General features: G+C 31.2%; 1 pseudogene; it reads left to right on the forward strand.

Moving 5' to 3' along the window:
* Positions 1-11,007: 11,007 nt before the first annotated feature.
* LOC149547833 (protein ASPARTIC PROTEASE IN GUARD CELL 2 pseudogene) lies at positions 11,008-12,457 on the forward strand (annotated as a pseudogene).
* Positions 12,458-24,877: the final 12,420 nt, after the last annotated feature.

The raw sequence follows: 24,877 nt of genomic DNA on the forward strand, positions 1-24,877 counted from the left end.
TGTCTAGAGGTTTGATTCTACTTCAATTCATCACCCATTAATTGTTGTTTTTCTTACTAAAAAAGATTATTCTTCATGTAAGGAGAACTTGATTTTAAATCCCCAAATGTGCACACCTTAAAAGGACTTGGAATTTCTTACTATAGATCTTTGAGGATTATATTTTTGATAACTATATTGATTTGGGTTATATCATCATAATCTTCTTAGCAATCGGAATTCAATGTGTGTATACATGCAAACATGTGCATGTGAATTATTTTATGGTGAGAGAGACTTAAGAGAATATCTAATTGTATTAGAAAAGATTCCTTGAGAACTTTTAACCATTCTATCTTCTCCTCATCTATATCCAATTTTATAAAGCTCCTTAATGTGTCTTAATATTTATAATTAAGTATTTAGTTTCAATTTATATAAATAAGTTTTTCTATTGAATTCTATTTTTAAAGTTTTAGAATGCTAGTTAAGATTTACATTGGTAGTAGAATACAAGCATTAATTTTTAGTGTATTTTTTATTTTATTTCACAGGTTGATGTTTGTTTTATACGATATTATACATGTATAATTTTTAATCTATAAGAAGCTTGTCTAGATTTTAGAAAATAATGTACTAGTTTATTGTTTTAATCTACAACTTCTAACTTTTCTTTTCGATTAAATTAATTTATTATATCAGAATAATTTTAAAATAATAATATTTTTGAAATGAAATAAAGGAAAAAATATTTGAGATGAACTTTAAGAATATCATAAAAGATTCAATACATACATTGAAAACTTCATTAAAAAATATTAGCATTAGCCATAAATACATTCAATAGTGCACATAAATATAATTCTTACATTTATAACACTAAGAATATCTCAAAAATTGAGATATATACCTCTTAAAATGTGTGTTTTTACATGATTTATATGATTGTCAATTCACTATTGGTATTAATGTAAATGAGCACAACAATTTGTTTGACAAGTCTTAGTCTTTTGTCATCTATATATGTTTGCATTTTTTAAGTCTAGTTGTCAAAAGCAAGAAAAAATAGATACTATCCAGATGAAATGCAATAATGCATTCTATTTTTTTATTCAAATGATGTATGAATCGAGCAGATGATAGAAATATAAATGAAAATTAAACTAGTATTACTATATAGTATAAACTATGACCTCAGTTTTACCTTTTCCTTCTTGTAGTGATTTTGATAACATACCTAAAAACTATGACTAACAATTAAATATTTCTAAAAATAATATTTGTTAAAAGTCATAATTGTTTGATTAATGTTATTGTTATATGAAATGATAATAAAAGAAAATTAAACATCAAATTCAATAATAAAGATTTTGCATGGAAAGAATATAAAGCCAAATACTATATAAACATTAAAATTATACTCTTAATTTTATTTTTCTTAAACATCACGACTTTGGCTTTATAAGTCAAAAAGTGAGATAACAATTTGCACTTCGTATTGCCTAATTATTTTTTATATAATAACAAATGATTTTCCAACTCTGATTGGGTGAAGTATCATTATTAAAGTGGGTAATATTTAATAGTAGCCAATTACGATGATGCCGAATTAAAAAAGCGAGCATTCTTCGACATTTTAAATGACGTAGTTGGCACGATATGTACGTGACATTGATTCTCTTCGTTTTCAAAAACAGCCATTAAAAGAATAACTCATCTCAGTAATAGATAATGCTAAAGCCAAGTTGCTTCACAAAATTTGACTTCTTATTGCTTTATAAAAGCAATCCTAAGAATTCTTTTTCAAACAAACTCATTTATCGATTGACCAAACAGACAGACAGACAGATTGATTCTCTCAATTAAAAAAAATAAAATCAAACGTGTAATACTGTCAAACCTTTTCCCTGCAGTCACAAAATGCATTCAAACACAATCTAACAAAAAAAATTCAATGTTACACTTTGCTGAAATGTATTGTACCAAATGAAATGATTGTATTGTACCAACAAAATCATCATCAAATCAATTCCAGTCTAGTCGTCACAATCCAACGCAAGTATAAATTGAGGAATGATGCAGCGCTTACACAACTCAGTCAATATAGCTGGTACGATACCTGACCATACAAACATATAAGTGCCATTGTCAAAACTAAGCTTATATAGGAAAAAATCAATCTACTTAGCATAACACTAATGTATAATTTTTTAACTATAAATCATTGGGATTTGCTGAGGATGATCAAAATGGACTAATATTATCTAAAGTCATCACAACATAATATTTAATTATTACCAATAATATTTCATTGACTTATGCTAAAATATTGAGTATAAGTTTCTATCCTTTCATTGCAATGACCAATTTTTTGTGTATCTATCCATAGAACATTGAATACATGATACCAAAAAATACATAACATCCATGATTATATTTTAATTTGAGTTGTATCTATCATCATCATTTTATTTCTTGTTCATTGTGTCCTTGCCTTTGGCAAGATACAAAATTAATATTTAATCATAGTTAAATATTTCATGTTTGAATCTTTTATTGAAATCAAACCATCCTATGGTTTAAATGCACACCTCATTCTTTTATTTCAAGATTTAATCTAATATACATAATTTGATTAATAACTTTTTACCATATTTTGAATCATCTCATTATCTCTCCAAATCAATTGAAAACAATTTGTTCCATCATTAAAGGTTTTCCTTCACCCTTTCAAAATGAGGTTATAGATCCCTTATCTACAAACCAATTCACATCAATAGTAGTAAACACCCAAGTTTGAACTAAAACCATAGGTATTCATATATATCACATCATCTCCTCTATTAAAAAAAAACATGTGGAATAAAACATCGTTAGGAAGAAATATATAATCATTAATGAACATATGAAATCCACATAAGTGAGGTTAAGTTATCACATGAGTATTTCCAATAGTCATATAATTTGGGATCATTCTTAAACATTACAAACTAATAGAAAATTAACTTTGACTATTTAACACTTTTATTCTAGAACTTAGACACTCGTGTGATTTTGGGCAGGTGGCAGCACATATTTACAGAGGGGACAAAATTTAGAGTATGTCAACTAGTTGCATATACAGTTCCCATGGTAGAGATGACCACACTCCATCTTCTTTGCTAAATCACCTTCCATCATACACTCCTGGCAGATAACACAAATACCTGCATCATCTTCGTTGCATTTGATCTCAACACTCACCAACTTCTCCACGGTAGACTTGTCTGCAGAAGCACTATGAGCAACACTCTCATTCTCATCATCAAGACCTGTATTACTATGAATCCTCGTTCCTATAAGGAGTATTCTACCCTAACTACTAGTATTGGCTCTTCTCCCCTTGATTCACCATCTTACCTAATCACTGTTAGTGTTGGATTTGCCTCTCTGGGTGAGTATGTTATCCTTATCCATGTTGATTCCAACATATATATTGAATCATTATCTTATCATTCTATATTAGCCAAGATCTAAGAGGGATGGATCGCTATGAGAGGAAAAAATTCAAAGAAATATTACTCCCATTCTTTTGACATGACCCTTAGCTCTCGCAAGTCGAGAGCTAAGGGGAAATCAATTTTTTTTCATTTTCATTTTTCTAGGGTGGCCTATTTATTCTTTCTTTGATCACCATATTGTGTTGGCAAGGGTTGTGAGTTATTTGGTACAACCCTTCTTTGTCTCTATCATATTTTTTCTATGTTCCATTCTCTTTATCAAGTGTACTATATATCTTTATGCTTGGGGTGTAGGTACCTTCATTTTAATCCCTCTTTGTAGTTGAGTTTTAGGGTCCCTTTAAAATGAGTTTTCTTTTAATAATAAACATTAATCATATTCTAACATACTTTTAATTTATATAAATTTTTTTATACATTTTAGTTATTAATTAATTATAATCCTTACTAGCATCAATTATTTCATATAAAGGATATAAATTATCACATGTCCAAAACCACAATCATGGACATGTATTAGAACTTTTCCCTTTGATAATAATAATACTTAAAAATCATTATTATTTATTACATAATCATTCTATAGTATCTAATTATCAATTATAGTATTAATCAATTCAATACACAATATTTCATATAGTTGAATTAGACCCAATCCAATAAATTACAAAGCCATTAAGATAATAGAAGAAATAAAAGAAAATGGATTGATTTGGAGGGGTACTACATCCTTCTTACATATTATTCTACTTACTCCTTGAAGTCAATCTTGGATACACATATATTACAAAAAATTAAATCATAAGACAACTAAATATTGTAAAATTGTGAATACAAGCACTGACTCAAGAATTGAATCAATGTGACATCAAGGCAAACAACAACAAAAAAAATTAAACTAAGCAAAAAAATTATTGCCATAAAAAACAAATGAAATATTAAAAGAAAACCATATGTATACAAGGATAACAATTGTACCCGTATATCAAGAATAGACATCTAGAAGAATAGGGATCTTTAGTGATGTCTTCTCAAAACATAAAACTAGCGAGTGAAGAAGAATATTGGATGAGTTGGATCAAATTTTTTTGGGATATTATGTTATCTCCATATCAATAAAAATTCCATCAAGTAAAGGCTCACTTAATTCTTTTAATTTAGGGGAGTTGATGTATGATTCCTACAAAACTACATTTCAATGATGAGACTACATGTAAATATATAGGAGTACAATATTAATTAAGGAGTGATAGTGAGACATCATGTAGATATCTCAAAGAAGTGACTAAAAATGCCTCTCCTTATCTAGCACACATTCTAGAGAAGGTAGAAAAGAAAATAATCACACATGTATAAAGATGAGTGAATTTTTCTTAGGGTTATATACTTGGACAAGGCTAAGGGCATGGAAGAGACTTTATGTAAGAGGAGAACTTTATTTGCTACCAAGAAGATTGAGGACAAGACTGGTGAGTCAAGAAGAACATTGGATGAGTTGGGTCAAAATTGTTTGCAATATTATGTTATCTTCATACCAATAAAAATTCCACCAAGTAAAGCCTCACTTAATTCTTTAATTTAGGGGAGTTGATGTGTGATTCCTACAAACCTATATTGCAAAGCCGAGACTACATGTAAATATATAGGAATACAATATTAATTAAGGAGTGATAGTGAGACATCATGTAGATATATCAAAGAAGTGACTAAATATGCCTCCCCTCATCTAGCACACATTCTAGAGAAGGTAGAAAAGAAAATAATAACACATGTATAAAGATGAGTGAATTTTTCATAGGGTTATGTACCTGGACAAGGCTAAGGGCATGGAAGAGACTCTAGGTAAGAAGAGAACTTGATTTTCTACCAAGAAGATTGAGGACAAGACTAAGGAATAGATTAAAGAGGATGTCAAAATAGTTGTTGAGAAGATTAAGGAAAAAAAGGTGGAGATGGCATTGGGGTCAAAATAATGCTAGTTTGATTGTTTGTCCTTTGTTTTTTTTTCAATTTAGTGTTTACTAGCATACTTAGACATTTCATTGTTTATGCTAGTTCTTGTCTCTATCTTTCAACTAGTTCTTGTCATTTATGGTTGTCTAGGGATGCTAGTTATCATTCCAACACAGTTCTATGTTAAACTTTACCTCTTATTTCGTAAATACTTTTGAGGTTTCAATTCCCCTTTAAAAACCTATTTCAACCCTTTATTGAAAACTTATTACATTATAATAGTTAAAAGTGTTATATAAAAATCACAAAAGATTTAAGATGAATTTTAAGGATATCATAAAAAGGTTCAATATAGATATATTAAACTTTAATATTTTAACATTACCTATTAGCCATAAATATATTCAAAAGTGCATATAAATATGATCCTTACATTTGTAAGACTAAAAGATCTAGAAATTTAAGATATATACCTATTGACTTGTGAGTATTTACATGATTAATAAGATTATTAATTCACTATTGGTATTGATTGTAATAAGCATTACACACACACACACACACACACACACACACACACACACACACACACATATGTATGTATGTATGTATGTATGTATATCTATATATATATATGTATATATGTATGTATATATATATATGTATGTATGTATATATGTATGTATGTATATATGTATGTATGTATGTATATATATATATATGTATATATGTATGTATGTATGTATGTATGTATGTGTATACATATGTATATATATACATATATATATACACACATATATATGTATATATATACATATATATACATATACGTATATATACATACATATGTATATATATACATACATATGTATATATATAATACATATGTATATATATATATGTATACATATGTATACATATATACATATGTATACATATATATATATATGTATATATATATATATGCATATATATACATATATATATCTATACATATGTATATATACATATATGTATGTATATATATATACATATATGTATGTGTGTGTGTGTGTGTGTGTGTATAAAATGACAAGCAATAATGTATGCTATTTTTTTATTTAAATGATCTATGAATTTAGGAGATGATAACAAATAGAAATGACAATAAAACTTGTATCGCTATATTATAACCTAATTTTACCCTTTTTTTTTATTGTACTAATATTGATAACATATTTGGAAATTTTTTGACTCTGACAATTAAATGTTTCTAAAAATAAAATATAAATATATTAAAATAAATGGCTTTAATAGTCAAAAAGTGATATAACAATTTTATACTTCATCTTAAAAAATAGAAATAATTGTCAAATTGTTATTGCCTAAGTTTTTTATTAGAATAACTATAACATTATTCTTCATGTAAATGTGATTAACATAATTGTTAAATCTATGAGCTAGAGTAAATGGAAGTGAGCGGTGCTAGGGTTTCAATGGGAAGTGATGGTGGCCAAAAGAAAGATAGTGAAGATGATGATGATGGGGAATGCCTACATCTCTCTTTTGGTGCCTTGGAATGTTTTGGATAGTTTGGTTTTGGGTAGATCTACACTAGGAGCTTGGATTGTGGTTAGCTAGATAGATCCAGACTGTGTGGATCTATCATGGAGTTCTAGAATTGGGTTGTGCTAGGAAAAGTTGTGCTTGGGTTTGGAATGGATGTGATTTTTTCGTAGGTAGATTTTCATGAATATGAAGACCCAGATGGATCTTGGTGGTGTCTTCACTTTTGGGTGGGTGGTATCTAGAGTAACAAATTGGGGATTGTTTTCACTATTATCTCTTCTTTCTCTAGATGCATTGTGATCTTTTTTGCAATAGATTGGGGGTTGTTCTCCCAACTTCCCCTACTTTCCCAAGATGCATTTGTGATCTCTAGTGCAATAGATTGGGTTTTTTTTTCCCTGCTATCTTTTCTTTCCCAATATTTATTGGTGGTATGTGGTGCTATAGATTGGCTCTTATTGGCCTTGATGTCTCTTCTTTTTCTAGAAAATTCTATGTGGGAGTTATCCCTGCCCATAAATCTACTATGTGGGGGTTGTGGTGGTTTATGAAGGCATTTAAGGAATTTCCTTTTTTGGAGTAGTGTTGCAGGATGGAGTTTTCTACCTTCAATAGATGGATTGGATCTCTCCTCCCCAATACAACCCTTAGTCTTTGGTGAAGGTTTCCTATGTTCTTCTCCATCACTTTATCACATCCTATTGAGGTGGAGAACCCCATTGAGGTGGGGGAAAATATTATGGAGGTAGCCAGTTTCTAGGGGAAAGTGGTGGTGAATGGGTTTAGTGGGTACCCTCCTTCTATTGTTGGAAAACATCCCTTTCATTTTGCAAGAGATGGGGGATGTATAGAGTGTGTTTGAACAATATACTTCATGTGGTGAAGAAGGTATGACTCTACAGATAAAATTTTTGGTGCGGAGATGGGTGTTACTTCTTTTGAGGGTGGCACGGGTCTTCCTCTTTGCTTCTACATTCATAGATCCTATGGAGGTGGACTAATCTTCTATTGAGGAAAAAATATTATTTAGGTGATAAGAAGAGAGGAGACTCTTTTTGAGACGTTGTGTACTTGTGCTACCTTTAGTAGCTTAGTTCACAGGAGAAGGGGGAGAAACTCTTACCTCTAGGGTTTGGTCTTCCTCCTCCCTGATCCTCTCATTGCTATTCTGGTGATGTGAGATTTTTTTTAGGGGCGGGGGGGGGGCGCTTGGAAAAATTTTGACTACATTTTCCAAAGCTGGAGGTTGAGCTTTGCCTAGACCAATGGTTGGAAGATATGTACTATGTTTGCCAAGGCTGAAGGTATAGTCTTATTTGGTCTCATTTTTTTTAGGGCCTTAATAGGTGTGAATGGCTTGAATTTTTTCCCTTGTTATAATGATGATGTTTTTTTCTTTTCCCTATGATCGAGTGATTGCTTGTAGTTATAAAGGCCACACTCTAGTCCTTTGTTGTTATTTTTGGTTTCAATTTACAACTATTGTGGGGGAATGTCCCAAGATTTTCTGTGATAGCATTGGCCATCGTTGGTGGGTTAGCCACTTATGGACCTTTTTATTTTATAGCAAAAGATCTAATCTTATGGCATCTTTCATTACTAGACACTAGTAATGTTTTGTTACTAGTGTATAGAGGTCTAATTGTACTTCAAGTCACCACCCATTAATTTTTTCTTTACTTAATCCAAAATATTATTCTTAATGTAAGGATAACTTGATTTTAAGTCCCCAAATATCCACACCATAAAAAAGGCTTGGATTTTCTCACTGTAGATCTTTGAGAATTTTATTTTAGATAACTCTATTGATTTGGGTTATAACCGAAGAATTTTCTTAAAAATCAAAATTCAATGTGTGTATATGTGCACACATGTGCATGTGAATGATTTTATGGTGACAAAGACTTAAGAGAATCTCTATTTGTATCAACAAAGATTCCTTGAGAAATTTCAACCATTATATCACCTCCTCATCTATATCTAATTTTATAAAGCTCCTTTATGTGTCTTGGTATTTATAACTAAGTAATTAGTTTCATTTTATTTATTTGATGTGGGTTTGTATTGCCATATAAATAATTTTTTTATTGAATTCTATTTTTTAACTTTTAGAATGCTAGTAAAGATTTATATTAATAGTAGAATAAAAGCATTATATTTTGTTATATTTTTAATTTTATTTCACAAGTTGATGTTTTCTTTATATAACATTATACATGTATAATTTTTAATCTATAAGAAGCTTGTCTAGATTTTAGTAAACAATGCACTAGCATTTTTGTTTTAATGATCCACAACTTCTAAATTTTCTTTTTGATTAAATTAATTTATATATCAGAATAATTTAAAAATAACAATATTTTTGAAATGAAATAAATGAAAAAATATTTGAGATGAACTTAAAGAATATCATAAATGATTCAATATAGATATTTTAAACTTCCTTGAATAACATTAGCATTAGCCAATAATACATTCAATAGTGCACATAAATATAATTCTTACATTTATAAGACTAAGAATATCTCAAAAATTGAGATATATACCTCTTAAAATGTGAGTTTTTACATGATTTATAGGATTGTCAATTCAGTATTGGTATTAATTGTAAATTAGCACAACAAAATTATTGACAAGTCTTAGTCTTCTATCATCTATATATGTTTGCATTTTTTGAGCGTAGTTGTCGAAATCACAAAAAAATAGATATTATCCAAATGAAATGCAATAATACATTCTACTCTTTATTTAAACAATCAAACAAATGGTAGAAATAGAAATGAAAATCAAACTTGTATTACTATATAGTATAAACTATCACCTAAGTTTTTCCTTTTTCTTGTTGTGGTGATATTGTTAACATACCTAAAAACAATAACTAACAATTAAATGTTTCTAAAATAATATTTGTTTAAAATCATAATTGTTTGATTAAAGATATTGTTATATAAAACAATAAGAAAAGAAAATTAAATTTCAAATGGAATAATAAAGATTTTTGTATGGAAAGAACATAAAGCCAAATACTACATAAACATTAAAATTATACTCATTAAAAATAATTTACTTAAACATCATGCCTTTAGTAGTTAAAAAGGAAGATAAGAGTTTGGCAATTAATCTTAACAAAATAGAACTAATTGTACAATTATTATTCCCTAAATAAGAAATGATTTTCCAACTCTTATTTGGTAAGATCTTCAATAAAATAATAAATAACTGTCCAACTCTGATTGGGTAAATTTCTCATTATTAAAATGGGCAATATTTAAAAGTTGCCAATTAAGATGATGCCGAACGTAATGGACGCACAAGGCAGAAAAACCGAGCTTTGTTCTACATTTTAAATGCGCCTGGAAGGGTCGTTTGTCTATTATTCATAGAACGCATGAGAAGATGTTTCATACAAGAGGAGATTTCCATGTTGGGTCGATTTCAGTGGCATGGAAGTTTGTCTACAGATTTCACGTCAGGTAGTGCTGGTGGAAAGAGTGCCTAGTGGAGACCCCCCAATACAAGCAATATCATGATATTTAAATCAATCCAGTCTAGTCGTCACATGAAGAGCGTCACAATCCAACACAAGTATACATTGAGGAATCATGGAGCACTTCACAACTCAGTCAATATAGTTGGTAAGATACGTGACCATACAAACAAATCATTATATAACCATTGTTGTCTAGTCCCGGGATGAGGGACACTACAATATTCGAAGGCAAGTATAAATTCAGAAGTCGAAGCAAGAATAAATTGAGAAGTGATGCAGCAATTTAGTAACTCAAGGAGGAAAAATCAATCTGTCTAGAGAGTGAAGTTATAGAGTTACTTTGGCTTGTGTCTCTCTTAATCTAGTCTTTAGTCTGCGACTAAAACAAATTTAGACACTAAAATTAAATTTTCTAATCCAAACTAATCAAGTTTGTTTGAGCGATAGAAAGAAATAAAAAGTAAAAATTTGAGTTATCAAGACGAGACCTAGGATTTCTCCACCAATAAGGGAGAAGTGTGAGTTATCAATTTCAAAATGGGTCTTTGTAGATTTCTTGTTCCTCTTTCAGTGTGGGCTATAATCATCACCCTCTATACTTTCCTCTACTTTGTTCACGTCTCCTGGGCAGAGAAACGGGGTGGGTTTCATCATCATGAACTTAATATCACAGCTAGGCTAAGGGAAGTGAGCTCACCCCCAATAGAACTATATAAGACCTACAATGAAGAAGAGGAAGAAGTGGGTAAAAGTCCGTGGAGGCTGCAAGTTTTCCACAGAGGTTCAAAGAGAGACTTGAAAGGGATTCCCGACGGGTGAGGGCGCTCAAATTGCGGGTAGAGAGTAAGGTGAATGAGACGGAGAAAGATAGAAGAGTAGAGCAGAAAATCATGACTGAAGATTTCAGAGGCGATGTCATGTCCGGCATGATAGTGGGCAGCGGGGATTACTTTACCCGTATAGGAGTAGGAACACCTGCTGCAGAACAGTACATGGTGCTGGACACGGGCAGCGACGTGGTGTGGGTGCAGTGCCAACCATGCAAAGATTGCTACGACCAGACCAACCCGGTCTTCGACCCGTCAAGCTCGGCGTCATTCACATACATTTCGTGCAATTCGGCGTTGTGCAGTGAGTTGGACGAGCTGGGCTGCGACAACCGCGGGTGCGTGTATCGGATATCTTATGCAGACGGGTCTCGTTCCGTCGGGAGCTTTGCGACGGAGATTCTCACATTTGGCAAGACGAGAGTTCAGAACGTTGCAATCGGGCGTGGCCATGAAAACCGGGGCTTGTTAATGGGCGCCGCCGGGTTGATTGGTCTCGGGGCTCGTTCCCTTCGCAGCTGGGGTCATACGGAACAAAGTATTCATACTGCCTCGTCGACCGCTCATCCGAGTCCTCCGGCGTAGTCGACTTCGGTCCCAACTCGGTTTCTCCGGTTGGGTCCGTCTTCTTTCCGCTTCTCCGAAACCCACGACTCGGAACTTTCTATTATGTTCCACTGACGGCCATCAGCGTTGGCGGGTTGCTGGTTTCTTTTCCGCAGTTGGTGTTTGAGTTCGACGATAGAGGTCGGGGAGGCGTGATAGTGGACTCCGGCACGGCCGTCGCGCGGCTGCGGAGTGACGCTTACGACGCCGTGCGTGACGCCTTCGTCGAGAGCACCCAAAATCTTCTCCGGGCCGAAGGGGTGTCCATGTTCGACACTTGCTATGACCTCGCTGGCATCATAACTGTCAGCGTTCCTACTGTGAGTTTTCATTTTCTCAACGGGGCCATTCTGACTCTTCCGCCTGAAAATTATCTGATTCCTGTGGATATCATGGGGACTTTCTGTTTGGCTTTTGCACCCACAGTAGACAGCCTGTCTATCATAGGCAATGTTCAGCAGCAAGGGGTTCGGGTGTCTACCGATTCTGCCAACTCTCTCGTTGGCTTTGTTATCAACCAGTGCTATTTGGGGTCTCTACTTGAGATGCATTAACCACTATAAGGACTTAGATGTGTATGAGAAGTTTTAGACCGTGCAAATCTAAATTTTGGTTGTCATCATAAGGCGTTCTATGTACACTCTCTTATGCTTCATTAAAATCCAGTCTGTTTGTCAAGGGAACGTGGTAGACTGTAATGATACTCGTCCACGTTACTGTGTTCCGGAATCGTGTTCAAAGTTTTCTGGTTTGTGCTACTCAGTCGCTTATGATAATACTTATAAATTTATGTTATGAAAGTATTAATAACTAGTAATCATATGTTAAGTTTAATAGGTACGTTAGAAGTATAAATCGAGGAGGCAATCTCACTCACACACATGATCAGTAGGCAATGACACATAGCAATTCAATCGACTTCTTGATTTTTTCATTTTTTTCTCTATTTTCATATATTTTAGATGTTAGGTTTTATGTGGGTCGACCAGGACAAAATTGTTCCTTGAAAGTTTATTTTTCATACAACTCAATTTAATTTAGTTATTTTCTCTTACTTTCTTACTCTTTGTTTAGAACATATGATTTTAGAAATAGCAACTTTGTTTTCTAGAAAATCTAAATATGATTTTGATTTATTTTCTACTTAATCTTTAGATTTTAAAAATTATTTAAAATTACATTTTGAATAGTTTAGTTTTTAGCTTTCTAAATTATTTCAGTTTTGAGTTTCTATAAATTTTTTAATTTATTTGTTATTCTTATATTTCTTCTTGGTGTTTTGCTCATGTTATACATGCATGCATATACATAGAGATATACATATACATATACATATACATATGATGGTTAGTTGTAATATTTTTTAAATTAAAGAGAAGTCAAAATGGGGCTGACCCAAAACAAAAAAACAAAAAAAATGAAAATTAGTTAAAAGTCATCACTATATGATTAGTCAACGCCTTTCATTAATATCAAAAACCCCCCAAGTTAAGTTATTTTTATACTTACTATTACTAATAACTATGAAGTTGTCATCATTATACATATAACTGGCCTAGTAAATCTTGGTGGGCATAAGGCAAGTCTAATAAATATCAACATAAAGAGATCCCTGGACTAACTTAAAACTAACTAGATCAGAGGAAAAAGGAAAAGGAGAAAGGACAAGTGTTGGAGCCAACTCTCCTTTCTCTGATTTCATGGGTTCTCCCATCTATGCTATTAGAGTTTCTACAATATAATAATTAAGATGTAAAGCAGGGAATGATCTAACTCTTGAAGGTCTAGTAGGTAGGCTCACTACTTTTGGGCTATCTAATTTTGATAATTACACATTTGAAAATATTGAATTTGCTTTCAAAGCTAAGTTGTCATTGAAGGAACCTAATGAGAAGCAGAAGAAGAAAAAGACAAAATATGTGTCTAGTGGCAGTGATATAGATGAGGAAGATGTAGATCAACTTGAAGCACTACTAGTAAGGAGATTTCATAGAGTTAAAGGAAAGTTTAAAGGTAAGTTACCTATCATGTGTTTCAATTGCAATGAGGTTGGTCATATTACTGCTAGATGTCTAGAGAAGAAGAATTACAGAGGTGGTGACAAGTATAAAAGTAGAAGAGATGAGGATAGAAAAGAATACAAAGATAAAGGCAAGAAGTCTTTCTACATTGCTGAAGAGGAAACAAAAGATGGATTTTAAGATCATGATGATGAAGTAGTGTATGTTGCAATGAAGGATAAATTTGGTGAAGACGAGGCAATTGCACTAGTGTCTTGTGTGAACAAGAATGACTGATGGATCATTGATAGTGGATGTTCACATCACATGACTAGAGATAAAAGTAAGCTCATTACCTTGAATTATTATGATGGAAATAGTGTAAGGTTTGTTAATGATGCACCATGTATGGTAAAAGGAAAGCATTCTATCAAGCTCACAAAAATGATTTTATGTGACAATGCTTATTATGTTGAAGGACTCAACTATAACTTGTTGAGTGTGTCAAAACTAAATAATTTTGGTTGCAAGGTTGATTTTGAGAACAAAATTACAAATATATGATATTGATGGAAAACTGATTAGAAAAGGTTATCAAACTAGAGGTAATCTATTCTACCTTGATATAGAGGATGCTAATTGTTTAGTTGTAGAATTTGATGATGTGTGGCTATGACACAAGAGGTTATGTCATGTTAATTTTGATAACTTGGTTAGTATCAGTAACATGAGAAGAGTCAGAGGTTTGCCTAAATTGAAAAATCCTGACAATCTAATTTGCAAATAATATCAGTTAAGAAAAATGGCAAAGTCAGGTTTTATGAGTAAGACTCGTGCCTCTAAAGGAGTATCAGTGATTGTTCATACTAACTTGTGTGGACCAATTGAAGTGAAAAGCTACAAAGGATATAAGTACATTATGCTACTTGTTGATGATTATTCTAGAATAATGATAGTTATGTTTCTGAAATAGAAATATGATGCTTTCCAAATGTTTAAGTGGTATGATAGACTTCATAATTATCTTGTGAAGATTGGATTTGAGAGGACTGATGATAACAACAATATGTACTTGAAGAAAAAGAAAGGCAAAGATATTTTTTTATCTAAATTTTTTGTTGATGATATCATATTTGGAGGTCAAGATACTTTATGCAATGCATTTTCAAAAGAAATGAAACAAGAATTTAAGATGTCTATAATTGGAGAGATCAAGTTCTTTATGAGTTTTCAAGTACATCAAATGAAATGTGGTATATACATTACTCATTCAAAATATGTTAAGGAGATACTAAATTTTTTTAGATTGGAATATTCCAAGCCCGTAAGTACACCTATGGTGATAGGACATAAATTTTCAAAGAATGATGATTCACTTAAGGTGAATCAAACATTATATAGGTCTTTGATTGGTAAATTACAATATGTAGTACATAGCAGACCTAAAATTGCATTATCTATAGGGATGGTTACAATATTCTCTAATAATCCTAGTGAGAATCACTTGATGGTAGTAAAGAGAATAATGAGATATTCGAAAGGAACAAAGGAGTATGGTCTATACTAAAAGAAAAATGAGAAATTTGAATCGAGAACCTATACTAATGTTGATTGGGTTGGAAATATTGATGACAGAAAGAGCACGAGTGGAGGAACATTTTTCTTAGGCAAAAGACTAGTTACAGGGACTAGCAAGAAACAAAACTACATTTCTCAATCTACTGTTGAAGTGTAATATGTTGTTGATGTGGTGAATTGTACAAACATTGTATGGATCAAATAGCCACTCAAAGGTATGAAGGAGGAAATCATTGAACCTATGATACTTTATTATGATGATACAAGTTCTATAAATATATCAAAGAATCCTATGATGCATACAAAGACTAAGCACATTGCAATCAAGTATCATTACTTGAGAGAATTAGTTCAAGATAAAGAGGTAAAGATGGAATATGTCAACACCAAAGAAAAAATTGTTGATATCTTCACAAAAGCATTACCTAAGGATTCTCATGAGTATCTAAGAGGTAAACTAGTGGTGATATCCCTATCAAAGACTATCTAAGAAGCATGAGGAGTGCCCTACATCAAATTAAGCTGATTGACATATGTTACACATTGATGCAGCGGATCTTATTTTAGGAGCTGCCTAAAGTAATCAAAGAGATGTAACTAAAAATTAGTCAGAAGCAAGGTGATAGAGGGAGAAACTGAAAATATTCATATCTACACATTAAGATGACATGTCTTTGGCATTGTTGTCATACTCAAAAGGAGGAAACTCACAAGTGTACTCACTAACTACATCTACCTAGTAAGAGGGAGAATATGTTGAGGGAGATATAAGAAGTGATCAAGAGGGAGTCATAAGGATGAGTTGATTGTCTATTTATTAGAATAGAATTTTGTAATCTATTCAGAACATGAATGTTGCTGATAAAGGGAGAGATTTCAATACAAGGAATTGTTTTCTTTTTGGTATTCTGATTGGTCATACTAATTAAGTTTGGTTAGTTTGATTTGCCATCAATGCCAAAGAGGGAGATTGTTGAAAACAGATTGATACAAGTATGATAAATATGTTTCAATCATTGTTTTGTCACTAATGTCAAACCTGTTACTTGCTAGTAAGATAATTTCTTATATGATTTAAGTACTGTCATTTTTTTGATTGATGAAGAGGACTTAATCAAATTAGGTAACAATAGCACCTAGAGGAAAGGTTGACTTATGATATGAAAAGGAGTACAAGAATTAGTTAAGACAGTGATATTATAATGCATTGATAATTTACTTAAGGTTACAAAGGTTGGTTACATCGAGTAAGATTAGAAGAACAAGTTAAATGAAGTTTGTCTGCCAAACTTGACCGAGCGGACAATAGGTGTCGAGCAAAGTTAGTGCAAGCTGAGTAGAAAATCAATTGGAGCTGAGAAAAATCAATTTTAGTGTAAGCCAAGTAAAGTTTAGTTGATGCAGAGCACCAATAAACTTTATTTTGTGTCGAGTATTTTGATAGTGGATGTTGAGCAACATAGTATATATTGAGCATTAAAAACTAGTTAATGCCGAGTGTTAGCATTATAAGAAAGATTGAGAATTTGAGCTGACAAGTTTATTTTCTTGGATTGTGTGAACCGTGTGGAAGATAAGATTGATGAGCTAGTGACATAGAATTCAAGATAAACCATTTTGAGGTGAATTCAAAGAGGATTGAAGGAGAATTTTCTAGAAGGGAATGAAATGAAATGAGGGGTAGATTCATTGAATCCTACCTAATCTAACCTAACTCTAAAATGGATGATGAAGGATGAACAAAAAAAATCTTAATTCTCTATTTATAGATATGGTTGGTCAAAAGAAAGAGTTGATGTACGAGAACCTAAGGAAGACAAGGAGTCTGGGGTATTCTCTTCATTCAATGACCTAAGAGAAGAGTTTGCATTGGCAAGAAAAGCAAGAAGGCTTAAGGGTATGGATGCTTGAAAGGTGAACAAGCTCCTTTAATTGAGTCACATTAAATAGTGTACATTGTAACCTTTAATATGGTTGGCCTTTCATAGGGAATCACTTCAAAAGAGTGAGAATGAGTAGCATGTTACTGGTAGTTTTTCCCAAATTGGGTTTCCACATTAAATCATTGCGTCAAATGTGTTATTAAATCTGTTATGTTTCATGTTTACATTTTTACAAATTAATTTGATAGTAACCTACAAGTTTAAGTGATTGCATAATCTAATGGACGCATCCATGATGAAAATGTTTTATGGGTTCATTAAGTTGTGAAAAGTTTTAATTCTACATCTTGATCTTGGATAACTAATTCACCCCCCCTCTCAATTATTCTAAAGAATTTCAACATGATGGGCTTAGCAAGGATCATTCATAGGAACATTAACTATCTTTTTATCTTATTTGGTTGTGTCATTATGATGATTTTTCTAGAAGAGGCCTTTATCTACTATAGTGCTACTTCTAACGAAGAGGTAGTAATCATTATTTGTAATTGAAATGGAAAAGGAAAAACTCAAAGCATTATTTGGGAGGATTTTTTACATCACTCAAGATGGATTTTCAAATCTTGAGATAGGGAGTTAATGAGAAATCATGGATATTTGGTGATCTACTTATTTGAGTTTAACTTAATCACTATGATTCCCAAAAGGAATTTATTCATTTGTGGTTCTCATTGTAATAGCCATTGTATGATCTATAAGGAGTTATCTTTGGTTTTTACCAAAATCCTAATCAATCAAGTGGAGAATATGGTGCTTGAGATTAAGGATAGAGACGAGGAGTTGGTTGTAGACTTGGATGATGATGAGGTCATTAAAGGGGTGAACTCAAAAATTGATCCATCGAGAATTGAGAAGATTGTCAGGGATGATAAAGTGGCACATGGTCTTAATTGAAAGAAGGTGGATTCATCCCTTTCATGGAAATCATTGAGGTAATGATGAGATGGTCACATAGCAATTCAATGACTCCTAGAAGAAGTGATGGATCACCATAGATGAGGTCTCATTTGAAGTCATTGAAGAGCTGATAGTGAATGCCACCGACCTATCTATGGAAGGGAAGTCATAGAGGAAGTAGTCAAGATTAAATGATGAAATGATCCTTAGAAGCTTCTTCTGCTTTGAGGAAGTCCATGTTCACTTCCATGGTGGTTGTGTAAGGGAAAGGTTCCAAAATCATGGAATATGGTTTTTTCTGTCATCATGCACTATGGTACCCTAGTGGATAGAGTTAAGGTCTATTATTACTACCATTTCCCTATTTTGAATCATTTTTGGGACAAAGATTGCATTTCTTTCCCTTTTTTCCTACTTCACTCTATAGAGGACTATGTGTGGAATATAGAGAAAAAATGTGAGGAAGGAAAAAATTAAATTATTTATCGTCAAGCCTTGATTCTCTACTTTTTTAAATTTTACAAAGGCTTCCACCCTCAAATTCTGAGCCTTAGCCCTTTACCTTTGAAAATAACTAACCAAATCTCCTCTCCCTCCACTAAAGCCATTTGTAAAGAGAACCCCATGGCCACAACTAGGAGAACTAAAGAAGAAAAAATTGAAGTGTTGCATGTGGAAAAAAATGGAGCCATTAGAAAGGGCACAAAGTGGTCGAGTAAGAGGCTAAGAGAGAAAAAAACTTTGACCATCCCTAGCATCCCTAAGTAGGAGAACTCTAGGAAAAATCCTAGGCCTCGACCCAAACACATGGCCACTAGAAGGAATTATTGAGAACACGATCAAGAAGAAATGGAAAGTGAGGGTAAATTGAGGATATGGAGGAAGGCTAGACTAGTTGTTTTCCCTCTAAGGTTTTAGATATGTTTAAAGCTAATCTGTCACACTAGATTATGGAAATTCTAAGAATGTGGAGCATGGCATGGTCACCTTGCTAGTTAGAATGAGCACTCTAGGAAGTAACCCTTAGGCACAAATTACCAGGGGAAAATAAGATGTTAATGTTGAGGCATGGGGGGAGACTACACTTTGTAGGAAGAGGCTATGGTTAAAAATGATATAAAAAAGTGTAGGTTAACTAAGAGGTGGAGAAACTAGAAAACATCATTATTGATTTGATCAAACATTATACAGATCTAGAGGACAGGTTCACTAGGGTTTCTAATTTATCGATGTGTGTCATACACTCAAAAAATTCTACACTCTTCCCCATGCAAACCAGTAAAGATGATGAGACTAATAATAAGGATGTGGGAAAAAATCCCTCCCTATATGGCTTCCTAGCCAATGACTAACTTTGCCTACTTTTGGAAAACCCGAGGAGCTAGTGATGTTTCCTCTGCTGGTGTGCTTGTTTTAAGTTTTTGTTATGTTACTTAGTTACTCTTCGAGCCTTTAGTTCCATTTATATTTATTATAATGGACTAATAGTAGGGCCAATGTTTATATGGTGGCCATGTTTTTCTATGTTGTTAATACTTTCGCTACTTATGGTAGCATTTACTTTGCTATTATACTTGTGGGAGGGTTTTTGAAATTTCAAAAGGGGTTGGGTTAATCTTGTGGTAGTGAATGCCAGTTGATCTTTGGATAGTTATTCTTTCCTATATTGGGTCAACCCCATTCTAGTTTCTTCTTAATTTCAAAAAAATTAAGGATATTAAAAAAATTGAAATCTATACCTCTTAGAATGTAAGTTTTTAGATGATTTATAGGATTGCTAATTCATTATTAGTATTAACTATAAACAAGCACAAATTAAAGAATGACGACTATAAATCTTCTCTCCTCTATATATGTTTGCATTTTTTAAAGTTTAGTTGTAAAAATTGTACGTAAAAATAGATGATATGTAAAATGAAATGCAATAATCTATTCTATTTTTATTTTATTTTAACAAATAAAAGTAAAAATCAAACTTGCATCACTATATAATATATATTATGACCTAAGTCTTATCATTTCGTTGTTGTAGTGATATTAATACGATACCTAAAAACTATGACTAATGATTAAAAGTCTCTAAAAATAAAATTATTAAAATCCATAGTTGTTTTTAATTAAGATTTTTTATTTTATGAGAAAAAAATTAAAATCATACTCATTAAAAATACTTAACTTAAACATCATGCTTTTAATCATCAAAAAGTGAGATAACAATTTTGCAAGTCATCTTTAAAAATAGAAAAAAATGCCTAATTGTTATTGCTTGAATTTTTTATTAGAATAATTAATAGTTTTCCATCTTTTATTGGCTAAGATTTCCAATAAAATTATAAATAACTATCCAACTATGATTGGGTAATGTTATCATTATTAAAGTGGGTAATATTTAAAATTGGCTAATTAAGATGATGTCGAGCTTAACGGATGCACAATGCATAAAAATGCGACCTTTGTTTGACATTTAAATGCCCCTAGAAGGGACTATTTATTTTTCATTGAATGGATAAGAAAATGTTTCCTACAAGAGGAGATTTCCATGTTGGGTTGATTTCAATGGCATGGGAGCTTGTCCATAGTGGCTATCTAGCCACGAAATTCGTTGGTTGGGTGTCGCATGCCATGGTATGCCATGCCATCCATCATTGATCTTTTCTTGAATTCTATTAGTGTCCTAACATGGTTGTTGCCTATTAAATTGATCACTTTGTACGTCATTTTCTTCTTAAAACTAATGCTATTGTGCTTTGTAACTTTTAAAAAAAAAAATGCATTCCTTATGAGTAATATTTTTTTATTTAAGTGAAGTGATATAAATTTTTTATCTAATAAAGTTCGTATTAAAGAAAATTATATTTTAGGAAGTTAAAAGTTTATAATATTTTTTAAATAAGTTAAAATTTGAATATATTAATTTGGTTAAAATTTTAATATAAACTTAAACTTAAATTTTATTTTGTTTAATATAATACATGTTTTCAATATTAAATTTCTTAAATATTTGAATTTTTTATTTTATGAAACTTTATGTATAATTTAATCGATTTGTTAATAAATAGAAAAACTAAAATGTTTTTGTCTTATGTTTTATATATAAAGTAAAAATAAAGATAATAAATTGACAATATTATTTTGAAAAATATGTTTTACTTACAGATTAAAAAATAAATAAATATATTTAAATATATATTTTACTATTAAAAAAATTATATCAAAAGAAATTGTAATACAATTGGAATCCCCTCCAAGTACAAAAATGAATTAAAATTGAAATGAAGAATTTGATAAAATGTTACGTTTATACATTTTGAAGACAATTTCTTAAATATTAGAAAAAAATTTAAAATAAGATTTTTTTAATTTTTCATTATTATATTTTCAAATTTTAAACATCATTTTTCATTTTTTGATGTATTTAGTTTTCATTATTTTCTATCACTTAACTTTTTCATGATCAATTATATAGTTGTAAAAATGGTGAATTTCACCCTTACTTTATTTTACTTCACTAAAGCAAAACAAAATTACACTATAATATATTCAATTAAATAAAGTTGTTTATGTTTTAAATTGTAAAATACATGAAAAATGTTATAAAAATATAAGAACAAATAATTATTTTTTATTAGTAAACGAGCAAAACCTAGATTAATTATTGTTATTTATTGTAATTAATTATTTTTATTTTTTAAGTGAATTTGAACACAAGACCTCCCACATGAGAGGCTCACAAGATACCATTGTGTTGCAGGTTCTTGCCAAAAAATAAAATACTTTTTATTAAAAATTGTTAATTTATTCATTTTTTTTTTAATAATTGATAGTTTTATCATATGTATAGTTATTCATAAAGTATTTGATACACACATTAGTTATAGTTTGATAATGTTTCACTAAAATTTTAAAAAATAATCACATAGTTGAGTGTGGATCCAAGAAGTTGAATATTATGATAAATGATTTGAATGAGTGGGAATACTTTGAAATTTTGTACTAAAATTTAAAAATATGAATAGAATTAAGGTTCGAACTTTTAGGATTTGGAACATTGACAATGTTGAAAAATAGGCATTCTAGTTTTATTTTTATATTTAAAAAGTTGTGAAAGAAAAAAAAAGTATATGAAATAGGTTATGTATTTCTAATATACCATATTTGACAATATATAAAAAAGAAAAATAATCTCTTAATTCGTTTGAAATGTGTTGGTGTGCTTATTATCGTATATTATGAGGATCCAACTCCATTAGACGCTTTGCTACCCATGAAAGATAATCATGTATCAGGAGTTTGATCCTTGTTACAATAAGAGAAAGAAATTTTTTTAACATTAATTTATGTTGATTTTCTCTTAAGCATTTGATAAATGCTATTTTTAATACTTTTAAAAAAAAGCAGCAACAAATCCACTTAATATATTTATATATAAATTTAATATTTTTTACATTTTTAACTGATTCTAAGATACAAAGCTCCTAGAGAAAAGAATTAGGAAGACAAACTCTATTTTACCCCATCAAGAAGACGAAAAAAGATAAGGAAGAGAGAAGATGGAAGTCACACATACTTGGTTATAATGATCCAGGAATGAGACTTCCAAATTACAAAATACATCAGAAGAATAGCAGGAGTAGAAATGTTTAGCTAGAATGTACAAGCATTTACAATTATAATCTATACAGAATGTCACCAAATATCAATATAAAATTCCTACAAAGCCAAGTCAGTCGATTAATTCAGCTGCTGTCCCAAGTGCTAAAAAACTTCATGTAGATACCTACTCACAAACGATTGCAAAACACAAAACCCAAAAAACCACAAGAACCAAATAAAATTATTCCTCCATATCCCATACCATGGAAGAAAAATTACCAATCTTAAGAGTAAGATCAAGAGTGGTAGAGGAAGGATTCACCACAGGTGAAGCAAGGGCCTAAGAAGGCTCATGCTCTAAAAGATCTAATAAAGCAAAGATAATTTGATGCACATTATTGACACAATTTTTGGGTAAGAAAATACCATATAGCTACAATGCAACCTTAACAAGATGAAACAATTGCCTCTCTAGGGCTTTTTTAAAACTCTCATAAACCACATAAACACTATGATTGCTAAGGAGTGCATGATGATGAAAAAAATTGCCAATGAGGGCAGCACCACTCCAAAGATCATATTTTTGATAGGTTTTACTAAGCTTACCCACTTGCAAATAAGTAGGTCTAATAAACCTGGTAACTATCAACTCCAAGTGGGATGGGGACTACAATAAATCCATAGCATTAGATAGAAAAACTGACAAAATGATAAATGGATATATTAATATTTTCCCAAAGGGAAAAAGAATCACATGCCCAATAATCCTCTTGATTCCTCTATAGGTATGAGGATAATCACAAATGAACATGGTATCTAGCATGCCATCTTTGATGCAGCCAAGAAATGGCTTCTCCCAATCTTCTAGTTCTAGAAATACCCTAAAATTCCTTGGATAGTATTCCATATGAAGGGAGGAGCAGGTTGAACAAAATTTGACTAGATAGCTTACTCCAACCAGTGAACAGTGACAACTCGACATGATGAAGCTATAGACACTTGTGAAGAATAACTCAAAGAAAAAAAAGGCCAAACAAGACCACCCAAGAGCCCAGACATCTAAGAAGAATTCAGCATCAAATAGTAAAAATACTCCCATAATGAAGAATGGCTCAAAGAAAATGCAGAAGCCAAAACTGACCAACCCAAAACCTAGAAAGACAAGAAAAATGCAAGAGCCAGCACAATAACAAACTCCCACTCAAAACCATTATGGAATAAGATATACGTAATTGATCTCATTAAAACATAATTCAGGCTACACGAGCTAGATAGTGTGAAATGAAAAACATTGAAAATGCAAGACAACTCACACGAGATGAGTACTAATTAGCAGGACAGAATGAAGAAAAAGTAATTATTCACACAACTCTATTAAATGAAGAGGATTCCAACCAAAGAATGAAAAAGGAATAAAGTACAAACTACAAGAGGCCAATTCCCAATAAGATTGAAAAATGCAGCCATCTAGTGGATCTTATAGCCACGAGGAAGTGTACAACAGAATACTAACCAACCTCATACACAAAATACCCTCACAGGATAATCTTGAAAAGTACAAGTGATAGATCCTCACAATGCCACTTGAAAACATATATCCCATCCTTGAATAAATTAAACTTTCCCCACTTGATACCACTTTTTAATACTATCTTTAGTATTTTAAAAATTAAAAAAATTAAATTTATAATTTTTGTTGTATTTTAAGATTTTTCTATAAATAAAATTGTACAAGAAATTATATTTAAAATTTTAAGAATTAGATATATTTTTAGTAAAATTTTGTAAGGAAATAAGGTATTAATTTTCTAAAGTGTACTTAAATTATTATTATTTATAATATACAAACATGTGAATATAGTTATATGTTGAATTATATAAATTTAAAAGTGCAGTTTTATAAAAATAATCCTTCTTTTAGTTTAATTTATGTATCTAAAAAATACATACACCACAACAAACA

Source organism: Cupressus sempervirens, chromosome 7 (genome assembly GCF_028749045.1).
Source record: "Cupressus sempervirens isolate cs-2001-9-10 chromosome 7, ASM2874904v1, whole genome shotgun sequence".
Classification (NCBI taxonomy): domain Eukaryota; kingdom Viridiplantae; phylum Streptophyta; class Pinopsida; order Cupressales; family Cupressaceae; genus Cupressus; species Cupressus sempervirens.